The 22,090-nt window shown below is 38.5% G+C and overlaps 1 protein-coding gene across 2 annotated transcripts in view; it reads left to right on the forward strand.

The window, feature by feature from the left end:
* Positions 1 to 17,018: 17,018 nt before the first annotated feature.
* Positions 17,019 to 22,090, forward strand: part of LOC306888606 (cell adhesion molecule-related/down-regulated by oncogenes-like) — a 40,414-nt gene continuing 35,342 nt past the window's right edge. The window contains exon 1 of one of the 2 annotated variants that reach the window (XM_079447035.1): positions 17,019 to 17,447. The gene's annotated coding sequence lies outside the window, so the exon portion shown is untranslated. The remainder of the gene's footprint in view (positions 17,448 to 22,090) is intronic. The other variant, XM_079447036.1, reaches the window with a different exon arrangement.

The raw sequence follows: 22,090 nt of genomic DNA on the forward strand, positions 1-22,090 counted from the left end.
GAGAGCCCGTCCACCTCCTAATGGCACATGACCAGAGCTCCACCCAGGGTCGCCAGCAACTGAAGTCCGAGCCAGGAAGGCACATCTGGCCCTTATTTTATTGGTGTTCAATTTTGCATCGGTATGTGAAGAGGGCAACAAACAAAGCTCCAGTCCCACCCTGTTCCCATATTCCTGCTTGCCGTCACCAGCCCCCTACTTCCCCCCAGGCCTAAGATTCATTTTAACGCACATAGGCCCGGTGCACATTAGCGTGTATAGGTACAGATCTTATATTGAAGTCGAATTCCAGAGTAGCCCCCACAGGGTAGATGACAGGGTTTATTTAAAAGAAAAAAAGGCAAGGAGGAGACTTCAAGTCTGAAGAGGATATTAAAAAAATACACAGGAGGAAAAAAAGCACCCCTCCGGCAGGAATAATTTTATACCTTTCCAGAGAGAGAGAGAGAGAGAGAGTGAGCTTGACTGTGTGAAGGTTGGAAAGGTTGAAAAGAAAGAAAAAAAGTGATTGAAAGCAACTGAAAAAGAACATCTTGAAGTTTATCAAATCAATAATGAGAACATGCAACAAAAAACAAAAAAAAAAAATGCAGAAGAGAGATAGAGCGAGAAGCTGTTCAAATGTAAAAGGCAGAGCACCTAATGAAAACCAACTGCCATCCTGTCACCTATACATCAACCATCTATTCCGCTACAGGACGCCATGAACGGGAATAACAGCCTTCACTTCTTATTCAATCTCAACTCAACTCCCTCTCACTTCCCTTCTCTTTCCTGCCCTCTTCGTTTCCTGTTCTTTGATTAAATTTTCAAGAAGGAAAACCTTTTCCTACTACAGAGTCTGAAAATGTACCACAAGTTTTTGTTGCCTTCAGTTTCACTTAACTTGAGTACTGGATGGCAGTAAGGTGTTTCAGTTTTGGATGTGTGATAACATGTTGCTGACTCCTCCTATTGAGACCGGTACATCCTGCACAGGAAGTTCTGCAGACTAGTGTGTGATTCAGCAGCATGAGATATTTGTAATTTGTTAAAGGAACAGATCATCCCAGTAATGAAAATGTTCTCACCCTCATGTCATTCCAAATCTGTATTCCAAATCAATTTCTTCTGTGTAACACAAAAAGAGAGGTTAAAGAAAATATTTTAGCCGTTCTTTTCCATATAACTATATCTCTCTGCATAACAAACATTTTTAAAGATCTGCTTTTGTGTTTGAGGACAAAGTTAATGAAAAAATAAACAATTAAATGAAATAGTTTATTGAAACTTATCAGTTTATAGAACAAAATCTAATAAAAACTAAAAAGAAGGTTGAATGTGTTTTTTTGTTGAGTATCATATTTGATATGTCAGGCTTTTATGGCTCATATGGAATGATACAGTGAGGATATACAGCTCATATATACTTCAGAAGGAAAAAAAACATCAAATTTTTATGCAGCGGTCCAAATTTAGCAAAAATATGTAATCTGGTGCAGTTGCTGATATTTATGCTGCCACAAAGTAAGATGAAATTGTGATAGCTTGTAATCAGTGAGATCTTTATAACAGTATAGCAGACTGCTTAAAAGGAAAGTTCACCCCAAAATGAAAATTACCCCATGATTTACTCACCCTCTAGCCATCCTATGTGTATATAATGTTCGTCTTACAGATGAATACAATCAGAGTTATATAAAAAAATGTCCTGGCTCTTCTAGCTTAATAATGGCAGTGAATGGTGCTTGAGATTTTGAAGCCCAAAAAAGTGCATCCAGCCATCATAAAAAGTGCTCCATACAGCAACAGGGGGTTAATAAATCCTGAAACGAAGCGATGCATTTGTGTAAGAAAAATACCCATATTTATTTATTTATCCATATTTCAATTTGAATACTTTATTGTCATTGCACGATTTGCACAACAAGATTCAATTGTAACTCCTTGTGGTAACATACAAAAGAAAGGTTTATAAATACATCAACAATACACCACAGAAGACTATGTGTATATATGTATAGCACATATGTTAAAAATATTGCACAGCTCCATAGAGTTTGAAAAAAAGTCCTTGTGTAATTTATGCATTTAGTTCTCTAATGGCACTTGGATAAAAACTTTGTATATTTTGCCAGTAGAAAGCTTGGAAGGGCCAGGACATTTTTCAGCATAACTCTGATTGTATTCGTCTGAAAGAAGAATGTCACACACACCTAGAATGGCTTGAGGGTGAGTAAATAATGGGGGAATTTGCATTTTGGAGTGAACTATCCCTTTAACATAAAATGCATATAAATATCAGTTGTCACTCTATAGCTCCCAATAAAATGTCTTAGTAAGATGATATTAAAATGCTTTGTATTATAATCAGTTTAATGCAGTCTAAAATGGTTTTTATTGTGGGGAAAACATTGTGAAACATGACTTGAAGGGGAATTTTATAGAATGTGAAATACATGTGGAAGGCTGTGTGCAACAGCTTTTTTCAGTATTGTTTTGAAAATATTGATAATTTAGAGACCCAAGAAACTTGTGTATGAAATACAATACAGCAGGTTTTATAGGGTTAAAAATACAAAGCATATTCTTGAAGAAGACCCTTATCCCATCATCATATATATCTCCAGAGATTTTTTCCGGCTCCCCCAGGACTCTGCTCTCCATAGTGGCCAAACACACTGAATATAGCTTTCCTGTAGCTCAAATAGTAGAGCATGGCGCTAGCAACGCCAATGTCATGGGTTTGATTCCCAGGGAAAGCAAGAGCTGATAAAATGTAAAAACTGTAATTTGAATGCAATGTAAGTTGTTTTGGATAAAAGCGTCTGCTAAATGCATAAATGTAAATGAATATCCACTGTAAATCTCTCAGATTACATCACAACTGAGATTATCAGTTGGCCACTAGTCATGGCCACTAGTCAAGACAGGAAGTGGAAGCTGTGGAAAGCCAAGAGCCTTAGGCTGAGGGTGGAATTGCTCAATAAGGGAGGAAGAACACAGACACGATACCCTTGTTCTCCAAACTTCTTTTACTCTTAGTCTGGTAAAAGTAGTCTTTTTGGCCAGGCTCTGAGCTGCCCTGATCCCTGAGATAGCAGGCAGAGATAAGACTGGAAAGACTGGAGTTCTTTCACACTTTTCACTGGTCGCAAATCCGTTCCAGCACAGCCAAACCACACAGTCTAGTACTAGCTCTCCTGCTGTGACCAGCCCAACACTGCCAATGAATATTAGCATGTTTGTTTTATTGTGTGTTGGTAAAAGATCCTGAATTTCAGGGGAAACACTTAGGGTCTATCTATGTGACAGTAGTTGAGGTTTTCGGCCAGTGCACAATGTTTGACCTCCAGGAAAATATGCACTATATCAATACAGATTTATTAACAAGCTCTCATTTGAAGGTTGGATAACAGCCCATCACTATGTCCCCCAGCACACTTTGGTCCAACAGGCGTGCCAGCAACTTAAACTGACAAAGGACGATTATTATGTTTGAACTGAGGAAAATTGCTAAACACAAAACAAGCTAACACCAGTTCCAGCTTCATAAACGCAATTCTGATCTATAAAATGGCATTACTTCATCGCACAACGCTTTCACACATGTGCTGTTAATACAAAGTGCTGACACTGCGCTTAAATTCATCTGCGAGATATGAAAGCGTTTCTTTCTGCCATTATAACCTCCGCGACCACAAGCTAATAGGCTACTGTGCAGTCTTACCTGCATATCTGCTACCACTCTTTAGCTTCCGCCACACTAGCCACCAAACATCTCTCTCTCTCCATTTATTACCTTAATTTAATGAGGGCTTTCCCTTCCTAACCTTTCCAGACTGATTTATTGCTCGCCATGCTGAGATCAGAGAACTGGGCGCTATAAGGCACTCTAGGACACCCTGTTGCCCCTTCCTGAATCCAAGTGCTAGGCCGATGTAGGCTGTGTGATTGCTAAATGTGGTGTAACTCACAGCTGGGCCCAACATGGTGAGAGGTGTGAACGCTTGCCTCTTAATGAGGCAAGAGGACAAGCGGTTTAGAACACAGGTCAGAGGTGGTGGGAGTGGGGCCAGAGAGGCTGGCTTTAATACAGGGGAAGTCGATTAATGGAAAAAAGGAGATTAGGACTATGTGACTTACCTCTTGAGAGAGACACATTGTAGGTGTGGATGGTGTTGATGGTGATGTGGGCCAAAACTGCAAACCAGTTAATTTTTCATTTCCAGCAGCTGGAAAGCAAGCAAAGCCACTAGAAATAAATGTTTCAGAAAGATCTTTTTTTTAAGCACTAGGGCATAGGGGAACCCTTTTTAAATTCCTATGAAAACACTGAAGTTTAACATCTATACACTGGTGCTTCAAAGAACATGTTTATCTTACCGAACAGTCAGCTTTCATAGTTTTGACAATCAAATAAATTTGATAAAACCCTATTTTGAGAAGAACCATCAGCTCAGACAGGAAAGCTGTGATCAATTTGAGAAGATGCCACCAAGATAAACGGGAATGCTTGTCCTTAGTACCATCTTAATCCCTAAAGAATAATATATAGCCATCTCACAAGCCTAATATTTTTTTGGTAAACTTTACTTTTAAGGCACCATTTTAAAATGTATCTACAGAGCTTGACCAGATGTCATATAGAAAAGAATTAGATATCTCTGAAAACTATCTAGAGCCAAGGTAAAGCTGTCCTAAAGATGTTTCTCATCAGTTCCCTAAAGGTTAAGTGTGTGATCAGGTTCATTTCTGCTTATTTATGGGGGCTGTAAGCTGGTCTCATTTCTAGAGGATGGGGCATGTGAGAACTGTGAGGTTTTTATGGTAGAGGGCTTGAGTTCCTGGCTGGATGCGATGATCAGCAGGGTTGCCAAGAAGAACGTGTTTGGACAGTTATGCCCCCCAAAACCAAAACTGAGCCACTGGAATCAATTTTACACTTGGGGAACGTCTGGGCGCCTCCTCCATGTTTAACCACTGGGACTGTGGTGACTATAGTCAAAGCATGATACTTGTGAGAATCATAAGTGTCCACTAGGAATTCTGGGCCCGTTGCATTCACGTTCAGTGGGGTGGAGGGCGATCTCAGTCAGGCCCCCCAAAGGACATCGTTGTAGGCCCATCTCAACCACTAGGCCCTATGCACTCTGTCCCCCTCTTCCCCCAGGCTGCGACACTGCTGGTCATAATCAGAACTAACAGCAAAATGAGCTTGCAACTTGTGCTGTTTCTGTAATCAGAAATAGTTTGACACAGTAAAAAACTAAGGAAAAAACGGATGAGACAGGACTATGTCAAAGGGGCCATGATTCCCTGATTTGTAGGCGCCTGTTACCCTTTTCACCTAGAATGCTTAGCCTGTCACCTTGGATCATCTCAATAACTCCCTTGCTCTGACGGCTCCCAGCAGCACCATCAATCTGTCCCACTCCAGGAAAAGAGACTGTCCTGTCTCCTGACTTACCTCATCTCTATTTCACCCGATTTGTGCTGGGGAGTCAAATTTCCAATGTGAAAGTCAAAACAACAACCTTGAAACTGCAAAACAGCAGCCAAATCTGATGCCTTATCGCAGTTTCTTGCAGAAAAATATTAATCAACCAAGTGGGTTTCATGAACAGTTTCACAATGATAATTATTGATAATTATGATGTGATGAGAGTTATTGGCTAAAACCTTCAAACAATTTCTTGGTTGCCACTTGTCCAATGTAAAGTCCTGAAACAACGCTAGTTGAGAACTAGGATACTGGCAGATAATGATAACCACTGCAGGAATACATAACGAGTGGAATTGCAACATGCTATTGGCATGTTGAGGGCAGTCGTGGCCTAATGGATAGAGAGTTGGACTTGTAACCCGAAGGTCGTGGATTCGAGTCTCAGGTCCGGCAGGGATTGTAGGAGGGGGGAGTGAATAACCAGCACTCTCTCCACCCTCAATACCACGACTGAGGTGAGACCCTTGAGCAAGGCACCGAACTCCCAACTGCTCCCCGGGCGCCGCAGCATTGGCTGCCCACTTCTCCGGGTGTATGTTCACTACTGTGTGTACACTTGGATGGGTTAAATGCAGAGCACAAATTCCGAGTATGGGTCACCATACTTGGCCACACACCACTTCCCTTTCCCTTTCCTTTCCTATTGACTCGCCCACCAGCTAATTGTATTAGAAATGTAACTATGGTAAGGTAAGAAACAATTTGGCTGTGCCAATCAGCTGAAAGACTTTCTTTGGTTGTACCTCCATTTCTCTGAGTATACAGCCGCTTGCAAAACAAAGTTGTGTTTAACCAGTTACCTGACCTGACTCGGCAGTAGTTTTACAGAGACGTCAGGACAGCACTGTTTTCGAGAGGAGCAGGGTTACAGCAATATTCACGCTGGGTGGGCTATGAAATACTGTGAATGAAAGCAAAGGCACGAGAGAGCGAAACCGAGACTGAAGTACTGAAAGCTGTGAAATACGTGCCTCAGTGGAAAGCGCTCTTTATTTACTTTTAACAGGCCTGTAAACTTACTTTCAATGCCCCAATCAGGACACCATACGCCTCGGCTACTCAAGCCTGTGTTTCCAGCAGTCGACAGAAAAGTTTGGTCAGTGTTTAGTCTGTTCTTGCGCTCGGCCAATGGGCAAGTGATACTATCTCATATGCAGAGATATTACATAAATATAAGGACTATCAGGGGCTTTTTGAGTTGTTTTCTTGGTGACCTTCTGTCCTGCAAAACTAATTTGAAACAGAAGCTTCTTCAGACAGTTTCATCTCTTTTTTCTATGGCCGGCTGTCTCTCTATCCACCCCAAGGGAGCTGCAATTTATGCCCAGAGAACAGGCACAGAAAATGGGGCCAAAACTGGCGCATAGGCCTGGAAGGCTGGAACTGATTGTCCATGGGTTGAGAGGATGTCTCGTGGTGAGTGAGGCTGAGAGAGAGAGAAAGGACAGATGAGACCATTACAGAGAGACAGTGAGAGAGAGTAAATGGAGATTATTATGAAGACATCAGTCCAGGTCTCTGGTTTCACATCTGCCTAGGATTCCCGTCTTACATCCTGTTGAAGGGAATCTTTCGACGCCACAGTGTTCTGACCTCTCGCCTTACACTTCCTCACGCTTAAACCCCTGACAAAAGTACCATGGTAATACCACATTTAAAAAAAAAAAATTTCTTAATCATAATAATGTCATATTACTATGTAATATGTCATATTACTATGTACTATGTATTAAAATATGTACATGTTTGAATGCCATGGTATATGAATATAAAAAAAAAACTAATAATAAGACATTCTGGAATTTGACATCTCAAAATGTTGACAATATTTAGAAAAAAAAAATGTAAGAAAAAAAAATTAAATACAAAAATTAATGAAATCTTGAAAGAAATATTGCCATTTTCACTCACATGTTGTTTCACTCACTTGCATATGTGTTCGTGTCTGTATTCTCAGTCATTGCGATGCTTGCATGTTTGCATATGTTAGTGCTTCTCTACACCATCCAAAGTGCCACATCCCTGTCCAACCAAAACTCTGAGCAACAGGCCTGCAGCATAACACTGAGTAAACACGCATGACATTCACTCAGCAGCTGGGAATACTGCTACCAATGACACGTACCGGAGCAAGAACCATATTTAATTGGCAAAGAAAACATTTGGTCTCATTCCCTGGCAAGCTGGTTGTGTAATACATGAGTAGATGTCTATTTTGTATTAATATATTTCCATGCAGAGATGCATAACACAACATTTTAAAGATTTATGAGAAATGTCAACGTAAATTTTAAGCTGCAAATTGGTACTACCATGTATTTGGGACATGTATCAAGGAGGTACCATGGAATTCTTTGAAGAGCCTTATTTATTTATAGTTCATACAAAGAAAGTCAATGGGGTACAAACACAAAAAAACATGGTCTTCTATCTCATGTTTAGAATGACATACGTGTGACTAAATGATCTTCATTTTTAGGCGAACTATCCCTCGACCATAGTTCTTCGAAAGTGTCCTATGAATGAATATGAAATGCATTCAAGTTCTGCTAATATATTGTGAATATTTTATATATTGTGTAACTGATTACATATAATCTGGATTAAGTAATCAGATTGCAAAAATTAAGTACTTGTAATGTTACATTTGTTACAGACTGTTACATTTTAAAATACTTGTAATCAGACTACAGTTACTTTTTATTGATTAAATGATTACATATTATTCACACAATAGCAATAAATTATTCATAATTTATTGATTCTCCCTAATTCTTCTTTTTCATCTTTAAAATTGTCCTTTCTAAAATAGTTTACCGTTTATAACGCTTCAGAAAGTTTTCCAGTTTCGTACAAAGACCAGTCGCCAGTCTATAATTACACAGAAAATTGAGAAGACAGTATTTGACCACTGGATTTACAAAACTCATTTCAATTTTAAGAAGTGCTTTCTCAAAATTTTAATATCGGATCAACTACTGATGAACACATACATTTTTATTTGAATTATCACTACGTGGGTTATTTAAATCAATGTGATAAATGAGTTAGGTCAAAAGTAATCTAAAAGTAGTCCTATGTATTGTAATGGATTACAATACTAACAACCATTTTTTTGTCACGTAATTTGGAATCAGTAACAGACTACAATTTTTGAAGTAATCTACCCATCACTGACAGGCCAACGCTATCTTCGTATGTATTTTATGAGGTGGCTAATTCGTACAACCTCATATGATTTTGAACGATTTCTGCAACGGTAAAGTTTAGGGGCGGGGTTAGGTGTGGTCCTTCATACGAATACCTACAAAACTGCCACCTCATAAAATACGCACGATTTTTCACAAATCGTATGAATTTGAACGAGTAAGGTTGTACGATTCGTATGAATTGGCCACACTGTCAAAAATATATGAATTGCCATGCTACTGGGTTGGAGAGGCGCATTATGAAAACACTCCTCAGCGCAGTAGATGAGAGTTCCTGGACTGAACTCCCCCCCCCCCCCCAGTCCTGCATAGAGCTACGACATGTTTGAGGCCCGATGGGAAGGCCATTGTTTGTTTAACTACTGTTTTATGGAATACCTAGTGACAGGAAGTTCTTAAAACAGCAGCAGTTACTATTTATATAGTGTCCCTTTTGGAGTATATACCCACTATATCACCTCCTCCCCCTCAACCGCACACAAACCCCACGGGACACCCCAGCACTGAGGAATGCACCCATTCACAAGCTGGTGGCCATCTTGAAGGCTTGCCTCTCACTTCCTGTTACCATGACAACACCCAGCCGCCTCCGCCGGGTGTGAATGAGAGCCGATAAGCGCTCTTTCTGAGTATGTGAGCAGTAATCCCACTCATCCAGCTCATTTTCTAAATTTGTTCAGCCCATTCAGAGTCACAACCACGACGACATTTAGCCGTGTCTGCCTCCTTTATTGCTTTTATTAGTTTGCAGTTCGTCGGCTGCCTGACAGCTAGTAACCAATGTCATCTAATTACTTGGCTCTCTCTGTGCGCCCTTCGAATGCACCCTCAGGTTAGGTTCATACAGAGATCATGAGCAGGTATGTGTAGCGGGGGTGTTATGGAGTGTCATCAGCTGACGGATGTGATGAAAGGAAGGCAGTACTTCAGTTTGAGGGATTAGCGGTTCAATTAGAAGTGGGAGTGTCTGAAACCGAGCATTAGCATATGTGTGTGTGAGTGTTTGCCTATGTGATGTGTGCTCTAACCAGACAATTACTTGTTTTTTTGCAAATGAATGAAGGATTTCAGAGGTTTTAAGAAGAGTTTATTAGCATGAGCACTGCGGTGAATGAGACTTTGAATGAGATTCTGTGTGTGTGTGTGATCTTATTCTAATTTGCAGTAAAAATGCAGTAGGGTCAGGTAATTGTATGCATTTATATTACTGTTCATAGGTTGGGGGTTGGTATGATTTTTAAAGAAAACTGTTTTTAAAATAAGTCTCTTATGCTCACCAAGGCTGCATTTATTTGATCAAAAATACAGTAAAAACAAAGATATTCCTAGAACTGTTTTCTGTTTTAATACATTTTAAAATGTTTTTTTTTTTTCATGTGATGGCAAAGCTGAATTTTCAGCTTCGTGTCACATGATCCTCCAGAAATCATTCTAATTTGCTGATTTGCTGCTCAAGAAACATTTATTATTTTAATTATTATTAATGCTGAAAGTGCTGTTTTTTTATATATGTATATATCTTTTAATTCAATGAATATAAAGTTCATAAGAACAGCATGTACTTGAAATATAACTGATCTGTAAAAAGGAAAGTGTGTGAATTTGTGACATATTTTCAATAACTGAAAACAATAATCAAATTTTGACTTCTCCAGGAAAGGTGGTTATAGAAATGCACTTATATTACAATGGAAATGTATGAAGAAATTGTAAAATTGTAAAACTCATCTTTTTGTTCAAGCACTATTAATTGCAAAAGGTTTGTCAGCTGATTTACTGAAGTTTCTTAATTCAGTGGATTAGGATGAATTTATTGCTACAAATGAAAAGATATTCTTGTTAGGTGTTTTGAAGCATGACTGCTGGTTTGAGCTGGTTTAAGCTTGTTCTTAGTTGGCCATGAACTGGTTTAAGCTGGTCATGTGCTGGTCCTAAGCAACTCGCTCCTGCTATTTTTTGCAGTGTATATGTGTATATATACTCCTTCCTGTCCCACCACAGCACATATGCATACTTCCATGTGTGTATCTCCACATGTTCTCTCACACATGTATCCATGTGAGTGAGTGTGTTGTGATGTTCTCAGCCGCCCGGCGCTATAAATCAGCAGAGAGGCCGACACTGCAGGACCGAAGGAGACTTTACTGCACCCTGTGACTGATGACTCTCTTTACCTGCTTCCTTCCCCTCTTTTTCCCTGGTTTCACATTCACTCACTCTATCACGGATGAGCCCTGTTGTGTCATCACTTTCCAGCTTATCTTTAATGATACCCTGTCTACAATATCCATGTAATGTTCTCCAGAGAGGAAAAGACAGCAAAAAATTTAAGGCTGCCTCATGGTTGCATGTATATGTTACACAGTTGCATTCTGGAAACTTCCTGATCAGGCAAGAATATGTCTGTCTTTAAAGTTCACATATGCATTACATGTGTCCTTCACACAGAAGTCTGTGTACCTAAAAATGTATTATTTTATCCAATATTTATGTGTATATTGGTATTAGAGGATATGCCATTAGCTGAGCAACAAGCTAATTTGAAATCAATTATGACTTTAGTCTCTTGTTCAGAGAATTATTTGTGTAGTGCAAAAGTTGCTGCTCTAGAGTGTTTAGATTCACTGAGCTTATTGCAGTGCATTCTGGGATTGCCTTTTCCCCGAAGGGTAGGCTTCATGTGATGCTTTGGTCAAAACAAGGTATCTTACAAAGTAGTGTAACTTAGAACAACTTTTGAATCAGAAGTGCACCTATAATGCCTTAAATCTGACACTTTCTAGATTTTTAAACAGAACTATCATAGTTTTTACAAAGCAGAGTTGTTTTTGCTCTAAACATAAAGATAGGATAAGGGGAGTAAATAAGTCGAGCACTCTGCAAACTCTGCAGGGAAACAAGTGGGGTTCTGAGTGTGTGTATGTGTATGAATGACTTATGTTTGAGGCTGAAAGAATGTATGTGAGTATGTGTGTGAGAAAGAACAGAGTGCAGAGATGAGTGAATAAGTGAGATGTAACATACTGATGAAATTCCCAGAGAGGCCAAGAATGGATAATACAATTTCAGCACAGTGATGCACAAACCAGATGGGCGGTGGTGGTGGTGGGGGGGGGGGGGGGGGGGGGGGTGTTCAAATCTCTCTCTCTGTCCCTCTCACACACACACACACACCTGTCTGAGTTAAGAGATATATGGCCTTTCTGAGGGATGTTGGTTATGTGTGTTGTACAACAGTAAAGGGAGTTTCTTTACATACTAAACGTACTGTGACTTTCACAAAATGGGTTTAATGTTCAAGAACTGAGCTTAATAATTGAGCATTATATTATATTATATTATACTGCAAATATTAAACCGGGTTTAAACCCAAAATTAGTAATTAATTGGAGCAATTAAAATACAAAAAATAGTACTATATATATAAAAGCATAATTTGTATTTCTTATTTTTAACTTTTTAATTAATTATATTAACTTTGTAGTATTTCTGTTAATTTTTTTTTTCCATTTTGCAAATTGTAAATTTTAATAAGAGTTAAAGCCAACATGAAATTGACTTTAATGCACTTTTCTGGTTTGATGTTTCTATTTGTATTATTTTAAATCGAAAAGTAACAACTTTCTGTGCCTCTTCAAAGACTTTTCTTCTATTGTTGGATTTCGATCCCTCTCCTCTGACCACATAGTGACCAATGTTAATGATCCAATCAATTTCCCATGATAAAATATATAAAGTTTATTCTAATCTACAATGTATATTAAAAGTAACTGTCTTAATATTACTGTTAGAAATTCCAAAAAATTAAATTCCAAACCCGTACAGTAGGATGCGTTCTTCCAGGCAGGATTTAATAAGCTAACCTTTGACACAAGAACGCACATTCCTGTGCGAGGTTGAGGATTCTCCCAGGTTTGATTTAGCTGTGTACTCTGACCTCTGACCTCTAAGTCTAGCCCAAAGCCCTGATGGCACTCTTGCTATCTCTAATGATCTTTTGATAGTGGGAGAGGAGGAGAGACAGTGGAGAATCACAGCCCCCGCTGGAAAAGTCAACACTACCCTGCGTTGCTTTGCAGCTCGTAAACACTCTGCTGACAGTGGTCAGATCCTGATTATCCCGGGACACACTCACACAAGGCAATAAACAGGACCATAGGTTGAGCACCTTACAGAAGGGGCATGTTGGGGATTTCTGATACAGTGGCTAAATGTAAGGTTCTTGAGGTTTAGAGGTGGAATGCAATGGATCTTTTCTTTAAAGCTTTTATTTCTGGGGCTGCTTATGTTTTCCTGTTCCACTAATCACAAAATCACAAAGGAAATGTCTAGGTTATATTTCACTCATACACTGAAAAAAAAAAAAAAAAAGATTAATTGAATTTAATTTTAAGGTAAGTGGTTGCCATCAATGCATTTTAGCTACATTTAAATAAACACATTTAGTTGATTAACTTTCCCTTTTTTTTATTTTTACTTAAATGTAGCTAAAATAAATTGTTTGCAACCACTTACCTTAAACAAAATTAGTATCATTTTTGTCAGTGTAAATTAAAAGGCTTTATTATTTTTTTTTTAAATTACAAACCAAGCATTAAAATAAGCTAAAACAAGAATAAAAAAGTGATTTCTAGACATTTTAATATTTTTAAAATGTGATTTCAAGACTTTCATTTTCCTGTGTTAAAATTTAAATATTAATGCAGCACAATGAGTTTTAAAAATTAAATAATACAATTAAAATCATATAAAATGGCAAAAAATCAATGCCGTATTATACACATAAACGCACACATATACTGTATATACATGCATACATAAAAAACATTGTGCACTAAATATTTATTTAGTTAATCATGTCTAATTTTGAAAATTACTTCATATGATTAAAAATAAGACACACCAACCAAAATATATGTAGTACCACAAATACAACCATAATGTATAAATATTTCATATTTTAAATAATACTTCATTCATTTTTATGCGTTACCATAATGCATATAAGATCATGTTGCAGTGTGGCAATGAAAATTGGAAGAAAAATAGACTTAAAGGTCATGAAAGGAAGGTCCTAAAAGGTCCCAGGTAGGCTACAGTTTCTATTTTTTTAAGCTAAATAAAATTCCTTTATTTTAAATCTGAAGTTCTTATTGCATAGGCTTTAAAACGTCATAGCTAAAGTGGAATCATAAAATAAATGCTTTTCAGAAGCACACATGCATGGCCATCAGAATGGTTTCTCATTCGGAACTGACATGTTGGTATGAGAAACAGAGACTGCAGGGCCAGGGAGGAATCTATGTAGCCGCTTCACTTCCCAGCATGGCTCCGGCCTCTCTAAGTCTCTCACTGCTGTGCCTGACCCCCTCCAAACTCTTTTGTATGAAGACCCCTGCTCCCTGTGGACTGCCCGCTTTCTGGTCTTTCACATGAGACTGTGTCAAATTATTCCCCTCGAACCCCCCCTCCATGCCTCTGAGCCCACCACGCAGTAGCTCTCTCCTTCTCACGTGCACACACACACACCCACCGGCCTGAAACACAAAGCCAGAGGAAAAGAGGGCAAAACAGAGGTAATGAACTAGAGCGAGAAAGGTCTCCGGGCTGAACAGAGAGATGTTACATACATGACCTGTGTGTGGAGAGGTCTACACCTACTCTCCTGGAGTCTGGTTCACGCGAACACCTTTGATTTCATTCCAGGACCTGATGAATCCATGCAGCCCAATACAGAGGCCTTTAGATCCAGCGCAGGGTTCACGGACAGCCTGCTGCTCTTGGCTTGGGCTGAGTTTTTCTCTCTGACAAAATCCCATTCAAGAAGGCCAAAGCTCTGTGCTAAGGTGCAGAGAGATGAGAGGAATGGAACTACATAAAATAAATTACATTTAAATATATATTACAATAAAAAAGTTATTTTAAATTGTAATAATGATTCACAATATTACTGTTTTTACTGTATTATCAAAAAAATAAATGCAGCCTTGATGAGCATAAAAGACTTCTATATAAAAACAAATCTATATATTTTTTAATTAGAATTATTCCAAACTTTTGACTTTTCACCACATTTCTTCTTGTGTTTATTTAACATCTGTGTTTTTTTTCTGAATGCAGCATTCTGCATACAAAGTTCTTTATTATTTCAAAGTTTATGAAATGCATTAACATTCAGGTTAAAAAGAAATCTCGAGTATAATAACAAAAAAACTTTTGGAATGAATATTTATATGCGAGGATTGATCTGGTCATCACTACAGATAACACTCAACACTCACAGCATGGGACGAGTTACATGCCAAGTATAATACTTGTTCAATAACTAACCACAGATATGAGCAATAACAACAGTGATGCAACCACCACTAAAAAGTTTCAAAGATATGCTTATTTCACAGTATTTCATATTGATAACAGCTGTAAATCTGTTTCACATAAAAATCAAAAGGGAGAAAAGTGGGACGCCGAGGGCATGTTGGCATGTCCAGCTCCTCTCAAGCAGAATAGAAAGCAGCAGTTGTCAGATAAGAGGGCCTCTACGCTCCAACAGCTCTCTCTCTCTCTGGGGTCAGGAATCTATAGGCTCTTCAGCTTGGCTGAGACCACAAACGGCATGTTTCTCTGCAGACTTTGGAGAAACTGAATCACACCTTCCACCAGAATGGGCTGTCAGAAGGCAGACAGCACCTGCTGTCCACCGGTCCGGGTGGGCCGTCCCATCACTGGTCTTGTCCAATGATCACATGCGCAAAGGTGATTATGTTATTTACACATGCCTATACACAGAACAGATGAGCACACACAAGCTCAGGCACCAAGTACACACACACACATTAACCAGCCAGCCATTCCTCCCACACCTGAACTTCTCCTCACACACACCCTCATCTCACAAAGTGCTGAGGAAATAGTTCCAGCCAAACAACATAAGCTACGTCCAACCAACGGTCCAGAGGCCAAAATGACCCACAGTATGTATCTACTCAAACAAGGCACAAACACACTCGTTTTTAACAGGCATTTTGTTCTCAATCTATGTATGGTCTTTTAAAACTCTGTCCTTTTTTGTGACTGTCCTTGTCTGTGAATGACTGAGGAATGTGCTCTGTACAAATATATCACATTCTTCCTGAAAACCCCAGCATTGCCAAGGATTATGGAGGCATGCAAACAGACACACCACCTGCCAATCGCACCAACATCTGTCTCAGTAATGCTTGGAAAAACTGCCCTTTTTACACAGATTTAGAGCAATGTGTGTGTGTGAGGGGGGGGGGGGGGGGGGGGGGGGGGGGGGTTACAATATTTGTACAAATGTTTCTTGCTGTTAATATCTGTAATGATTATTTTTCTCTTCAAGACTTTTGAAACATTTTTAGACTTTCAGACAAGGCCAAACACTTTTCTAGTTAAAAGTTACATGAATAACTGTATCGCAATTTAAATTCCAAAATTCTCAGTTCAGTTCAAAATTGCAGACAGGTAGGCTAAAAAGTAAATAAGTAGAAAAAAATAGTCTATAGATAGATTTTTGATTTTAAAAATGCATAGGTAAATATTGTATTAACATTAATAAATGTTAATAAATGCTCTTAAAATATCTGTTAACTCATGTAGTTAATGAAACATTGCTACAATTAAATCTTTCAATTAAACATTTGTGACCCTGGACCACAAAACTAGTCATAAGGGTCAATTTTTTGAAATTGAGATTTATACATCACCTATCACCTGACCTATCCTAACATAAACAAGCTTCCCATTGATGTATGGTTTGTTAGGATCGGACAATATTTGGCTGACTATTTGAATATCTGGAATCTGAGGGTGCAAAAAAAATCTAAATATTGAGAAAATCACCTTTAAAGCTGTCCAAATGAAATTCGTAGCAATGCGTATTACTAATCAAACATGACGTTTTGATATATTTACAGTAGGAAATGTACAAAATATCTTCATGGAACATGATCTTTACTTAATATTGTTTTGGCATAGAAGAAAAATCTATAATTTTGACCCATATGTATTGTTGGCTATTGCTACAAATATATCCGTGCTACTTATGACTGGTTTTGTGGGCCAGGGTCACATTTTTCATTTTAATTTGGTTTACAAATATTATATTAAAATTAAATAACTAAATATTACTTAACTAAATGTAAATAAATGTTAAAGTGAAAAGAATTCCAGTTAGAAACAAATTCAGGCTGAGGATGATTGTGGTTGTAGGGGTGCAGGCGGGTGTGTTGGTAATATTCATTAGGTACACACACACACACACACACACACACGCACACAGCAGCAGTAGGGCAACCCCCTGCAGACTGAAGCTCTGCCCTGCTGCTGTGGGGCTGGAACATTCCTGCTCTGACGAGCTGCTGAGCAATATGATCCCCTCTCTCTCTCCGTGTGTGTAGAAAAAGACAGCAGCAGCAGCAGCAGCAGCAGTAGTAGTAATAATAGTAGTAGAGAGAGGGAACGTGTGCAGGGAAAAGAGAGGATAGAGTAGGGTTCACCTACTACGAACTTCACCGGGATCTGAAGGTTTGAGTACGTACTTTGACTCCGCGGTGTTCACGCGTCTGGGACAGAAAGCCAGTGAAACGGCGTATCGTTATTATTTTTCCCCCCCGTTGTTTTGCACTTTGCGCCCGCGTCTAATGGAGGGCCCCGTGCGGATCTGCCATCAAGAGAATGTGTTTCACTGCTAGAGTGTCCGGCTGCAAGCAGCTTTTGCCCTCCTGTGAAAGGTAAGAAACTTCAGAGAGTCTTCGCCCACCGCGGCGTGCTGTGAGAAGTGTAACAGTGTAGCAGTTCATGTGTATTCACTTATTTTTTCCTGCACGAGACGCAGCTGTCAGCACCGCAGACATCATACATGAGGAGAAAGTGTAAAATGCCAAGTGTTCAAAATGACTTGTTTTGTTCGGGAACGCACGAGGATCCTTGCTCCTTCAGACTTAAGTGTGCAGAAGGTTTTACACCAAACTCGACTTCACTGTAAACTGTCTAGATGCCAAAGCGTAATGCATAGATGTACCAAGTGAAAAAGTTTTGTTTGGGCAAACATAAACAACCCTTTTCCCAAAATGTAAAGAGTGTAGAAATAATGTGTTAAAGGGCGTATATACAAAAGTGCAAAGAGTAGAAACAATTTTTAAAGACTGGAAACAAAATATCCAAGTAAATGCAAAATTGTTGTAGAAACAACGTTTAAAGTGTATAACAAAGTTTTAAAATTTTGAACAATTTTAAACAACAGAGTATGATGTGAGGAAACAGATTATGAAATAAAGATACAAGTTTACAAAATCTGAGCGTAAACGATTTTGTGTTGGAATGCACGAACACTCCTTTTCCCAAAGTGTGTTGAAACAAAGTATCTAGAAGTGGCAAGCATAAGAAACTCTCTGTCCCATGAATGAAACCATTTCAGTTTTCCTTGAGTTTCTTTTTTCTGACAGTGACTTTAATCATAACTGTAACTGTATAAACACAACATGATGTTCCTGTTGGCCTTGGAGGCGCTTATAGAGTTATCTCAGTAAATATGAAAAGATTAAAACCATCAGACAAGTTTTTCTCTGACACGTGTTTTGTTAGGATTGTTAGTCTGGTCATAAACTCTGGAGTCTCTTATAGGAAAGTTTTGGCTGTTAAATGCATGTTTATGTATGTAAATGCAACTTTTTCTAGTGGTGTGCATAATCACTTAGCGTGTTTTTAGTTGGCTTTTCTCTGAAATGTCTAAGTTGACATTCACTTTATGTGATTTATGGATTTCTAATTGCATGTCTTTATTAAAAAATGGTAATTTCTTCACAGTTTGATGATAGCTATTGATGAAAACAAACCCCTCAGTGTGTATTAGTCAGACCCCAGACACTCGGCTCTTTGAAATGAGATACCTGTGAGACAGAATCCATGTTTTTTTTGTTCTGGAAAATAAATAGCACTAGACTGAATAAATTAGAATCTTTCACAGAATAGATAATCCACAGAATGGGTTATTTAAGAGTTGCATTTTAAATAGCATAAAATATGTAGTTGACCTGATGACCAGCTCAATTTCAAAGTTTACAGATCCAATTTAAGTGTTTGAAAATATTCTTATTAGTTGTGGATTAAAATATAGGTTAGTATTGTAAAGATGCAACAGGTTGTGCCAGAATGAGTAATTTTTTTACTAATTGGGGAATTGCTATTCTAAGTATATGAACAGATTTAAATATGCTTTTGCAAGCCTTTTGAAAAGATTTCCTTTTGAAAGGAAATGTGTCTGGATGAAAACCTCTCAGCTCTCAGTTTAAACCAACCCAAATTCATATTAAATGTCTCGTAATACTCACTCGTACGATGTATCTTGGGTCTATTTATTTAAATGCATAAGCTTTTGTAGGTGATTAAAAAAAAATAGTTTATTTGCACACTGATGTTTATGATTCCGGCAGCAGATAGAGGTTTGTATCTGTGTATTGTTCCTCCTGTGGGCGTAATGACTCTTTTGATGTTCTGCTTCTAAAGAGGCGTAAATGGATGCCTACATTTGGCATGTGAGTGTCTTTTGTGTGATCAGAGAGGTTAGGACAACATGACTGCTGGGTAACAAAGCCCTCATGCTTTCTGCTCGGGAGAGAAAGAAACCGAGAGATCTCAAGATTCCGGCACAATACAAGTTTTAAGAAGTGCTTTCCAGGAAAAGCAAGTGTAATGATTGAATGTAAGAATGTGACTTCTTTTCATTTTCGCTACATTAACAGCTTTTTACCACCTCATGCATTTAGCCGAAAATTGCTATGCAGTTACGCTGCAGTGTTTTATGGGACGTGTGAAAGGCGTAGACAGAGGATGAGAGACAGTAGGACAGCGGAGTGAACTTTTATCATCATGTCTTTATTTTTGTCCAGGCAGGAATGTTGAGCTCGGTCACGTATAATCCGACTTGTTCTCTTTCACCTGTTGGCTTTCTCTCTCTAATTCTTCAGACGATCTTGTCAGAATAAAATATGGCGAGAAAGACAACTGTGCTGATGGATTAAACATATGCTTATCATCATAATCACTACACAACAAAATCTCATTTTGCACAGTTGGAGCTCTGGTTAGAGATAAAACAATGTTTAGAGTTCATAACCGCAAATATATGGTGTATATGTACAACTTGAGTTGGGTTTTAAAGTATATTGTGGTGGTAGAAGTGCCATGTCACTGTGCAGTTCAGGATGTCTCTAACAGCTTTTCCAAAGAGTTGTGTTTTAGTGTGACAAAATGCTACTGTAATGCGCACACAGCTTTAGAACTGAGTGAGTGGATATTAATAATTAACAATAATTAAACATCATATGTAGCAGCTGAATTTAATGTAAATGTACCTTTTCAATTTGAATTCCTTTTTTTTTTTTTTTTTTTTTTTTACATTTTTTAAATAAATAACCGTTTAATTTTTAAGAAACCCTTGTTGTTTTGTTGCCAGAAAAATACAGCTGTGATAAAACAATTGGATGGTTATGTATTTATGAAAGATAATACCCCTCTGTGTAATGTCAGTGTAATTACCTACTTTTCTTTAGTAACTTGTACCATAGCTAACACTACAGTTTGCCTAACACTTAACTGTAGTTTAACTGCTTTAAATTTAGTAGTTTGAATCTTGGGAAGCTACATTTTGTGTAGCTTGTATGAAATGTATATGATTATACTGATGATGGTGATGTTTCACAATCACTGTTATTTTTCTATCAGCTTAAAAAGAGAAGGATGAAAAGAAAATTTCCTGTCTTTTTCCTCCAGTAGCTTTGATCATTTACTGATAGTGTTTATTAAGCTACCACTTCTCAGATGGGATCTCCGTTTTCTGTCTGCTACTAGAATGTAATGATGCCCGTATGCTTCCACTGTTTCAAACAGACTTTTCTTACATAGGGGCTGCACTTAGAATCTGGTAGAGTTGACGTTCCAGAAAACATCATCTTGAATATTTTTCATTGAGACTTTGGGCCACAGGTGGGTACCTTCAGAGAATCCACGCTCAGTTTTGTTTTGTCCTGGAGGGGGACATGCGAGCATTTCCCTGATTGCTAGTGTCTGAGGTCACTCTTTTTGCACAACTTTCTTTCTAGATAAGTTAGATCAAGAAGTAGGCCTACTTATTGCTTTTGCTTCCCCATTTTGTTTCTTTGCACATTTGTCATCAAGCCCTCTTGGTTTCCTAATTAAACGACTTGATGACATTTTGTGATTGTAAAGTCATGACCCATCAGCGTTCTTTCGCTAATTACAAGGATTTATAAATCATTAGCAGGGCATTGGTTATCCAGTACAGAATGGAGCTAAACGCTGCAGTTCTATTTAGAGTGCTAGAATAATGTTTGGCCGTTTAGAGGGTTCTGGGTAATGATAAACACATGGGGCTGTTGAAAAGGTATGCTAAGTGGCCAATTTGAATGTAAGCGTGTGTAATGATTCGGACCCGGTGATGGCCTTTCCAGTCATTTTGGTGGTCTGTCGTAGTTTGTCGCACTTTGTGAGTTGGAAACACTGCTTTAGATCAATACATGGGCAAGCAAAAACCCTGTCTCGGTAGTCAGGACTGTGCTCGTTGAGAGAGATCAGTCTGGGGCGGAAGAGGCAGGCGAGTTTTCATAGAAGTGGATTGAGCAATTCAGATGAAGTTTCATGCTTTTTTCAAAATTCCATCTGTGTGTGTTTGGGCTGCGGGCAGGATAGAATGTAAATGCACATTAAAAGTGAGCGATGAATGTGTTTGAGTAGCTTTGAGCAGCAGTCCAGGCGTGTTGGCGTGGGAGACTTGAACGAAAGAGAGAAAGTTGGTGTATTTAGGGAGTCATCCTCTGCCCTGCCTCTGTTGCCCAACAGATGTTAGGCAGCTTTCTCTTTACCCCCGCCCTGGGCAGGGAGGGATGAAAGTGATTTTGTAGGGCTGTGTGGTTTGAAGGTTTATTTAGTTTGGGGCGATGATCTTTGCTCTCTGCACCATTCCAAGATTAGCCATTGGCCGTAAATGGCGAGATGACGTAATACATTTTCACATTGGACTGGACAATATTTCTAAATAAATAAATATCTTTAAAATATATTTTAATATTTGTAGCCAAAATACATTGTGAATATATGGTGGATATTCAATAAATCGCCTTACTTTCATTCCATGCAGACAGGACAGATGTGGTCATGCGGTGTGGCAAGCATTCCGTCACACTGCATACATAATAGGCCCCATTCTGATTAGAGGAACCACCAAACAAATTTGAGGTTATTTGTAATTGAGACCATGACGTCTGATTTCGAACAGTATAAAGGATTTCATAGAGGTGGAAGATTTGATGATGGTACATCACTTATACCATAACTACAGTGATACTGAGTTGATCCA

The sequence above is a fragment of the Barbus barbus genome (assembly GCF_936440315.1).
Source record: "Barbus barbus genome assembly, chromosome: 22".
Taxonomy (NCBI): domain Eukaryota; kingdom Metazoa; phylum Chordata; class Actinopteri; order Cypriniformes; family Cyprinidae; genus Barbus; species Barbus barbus.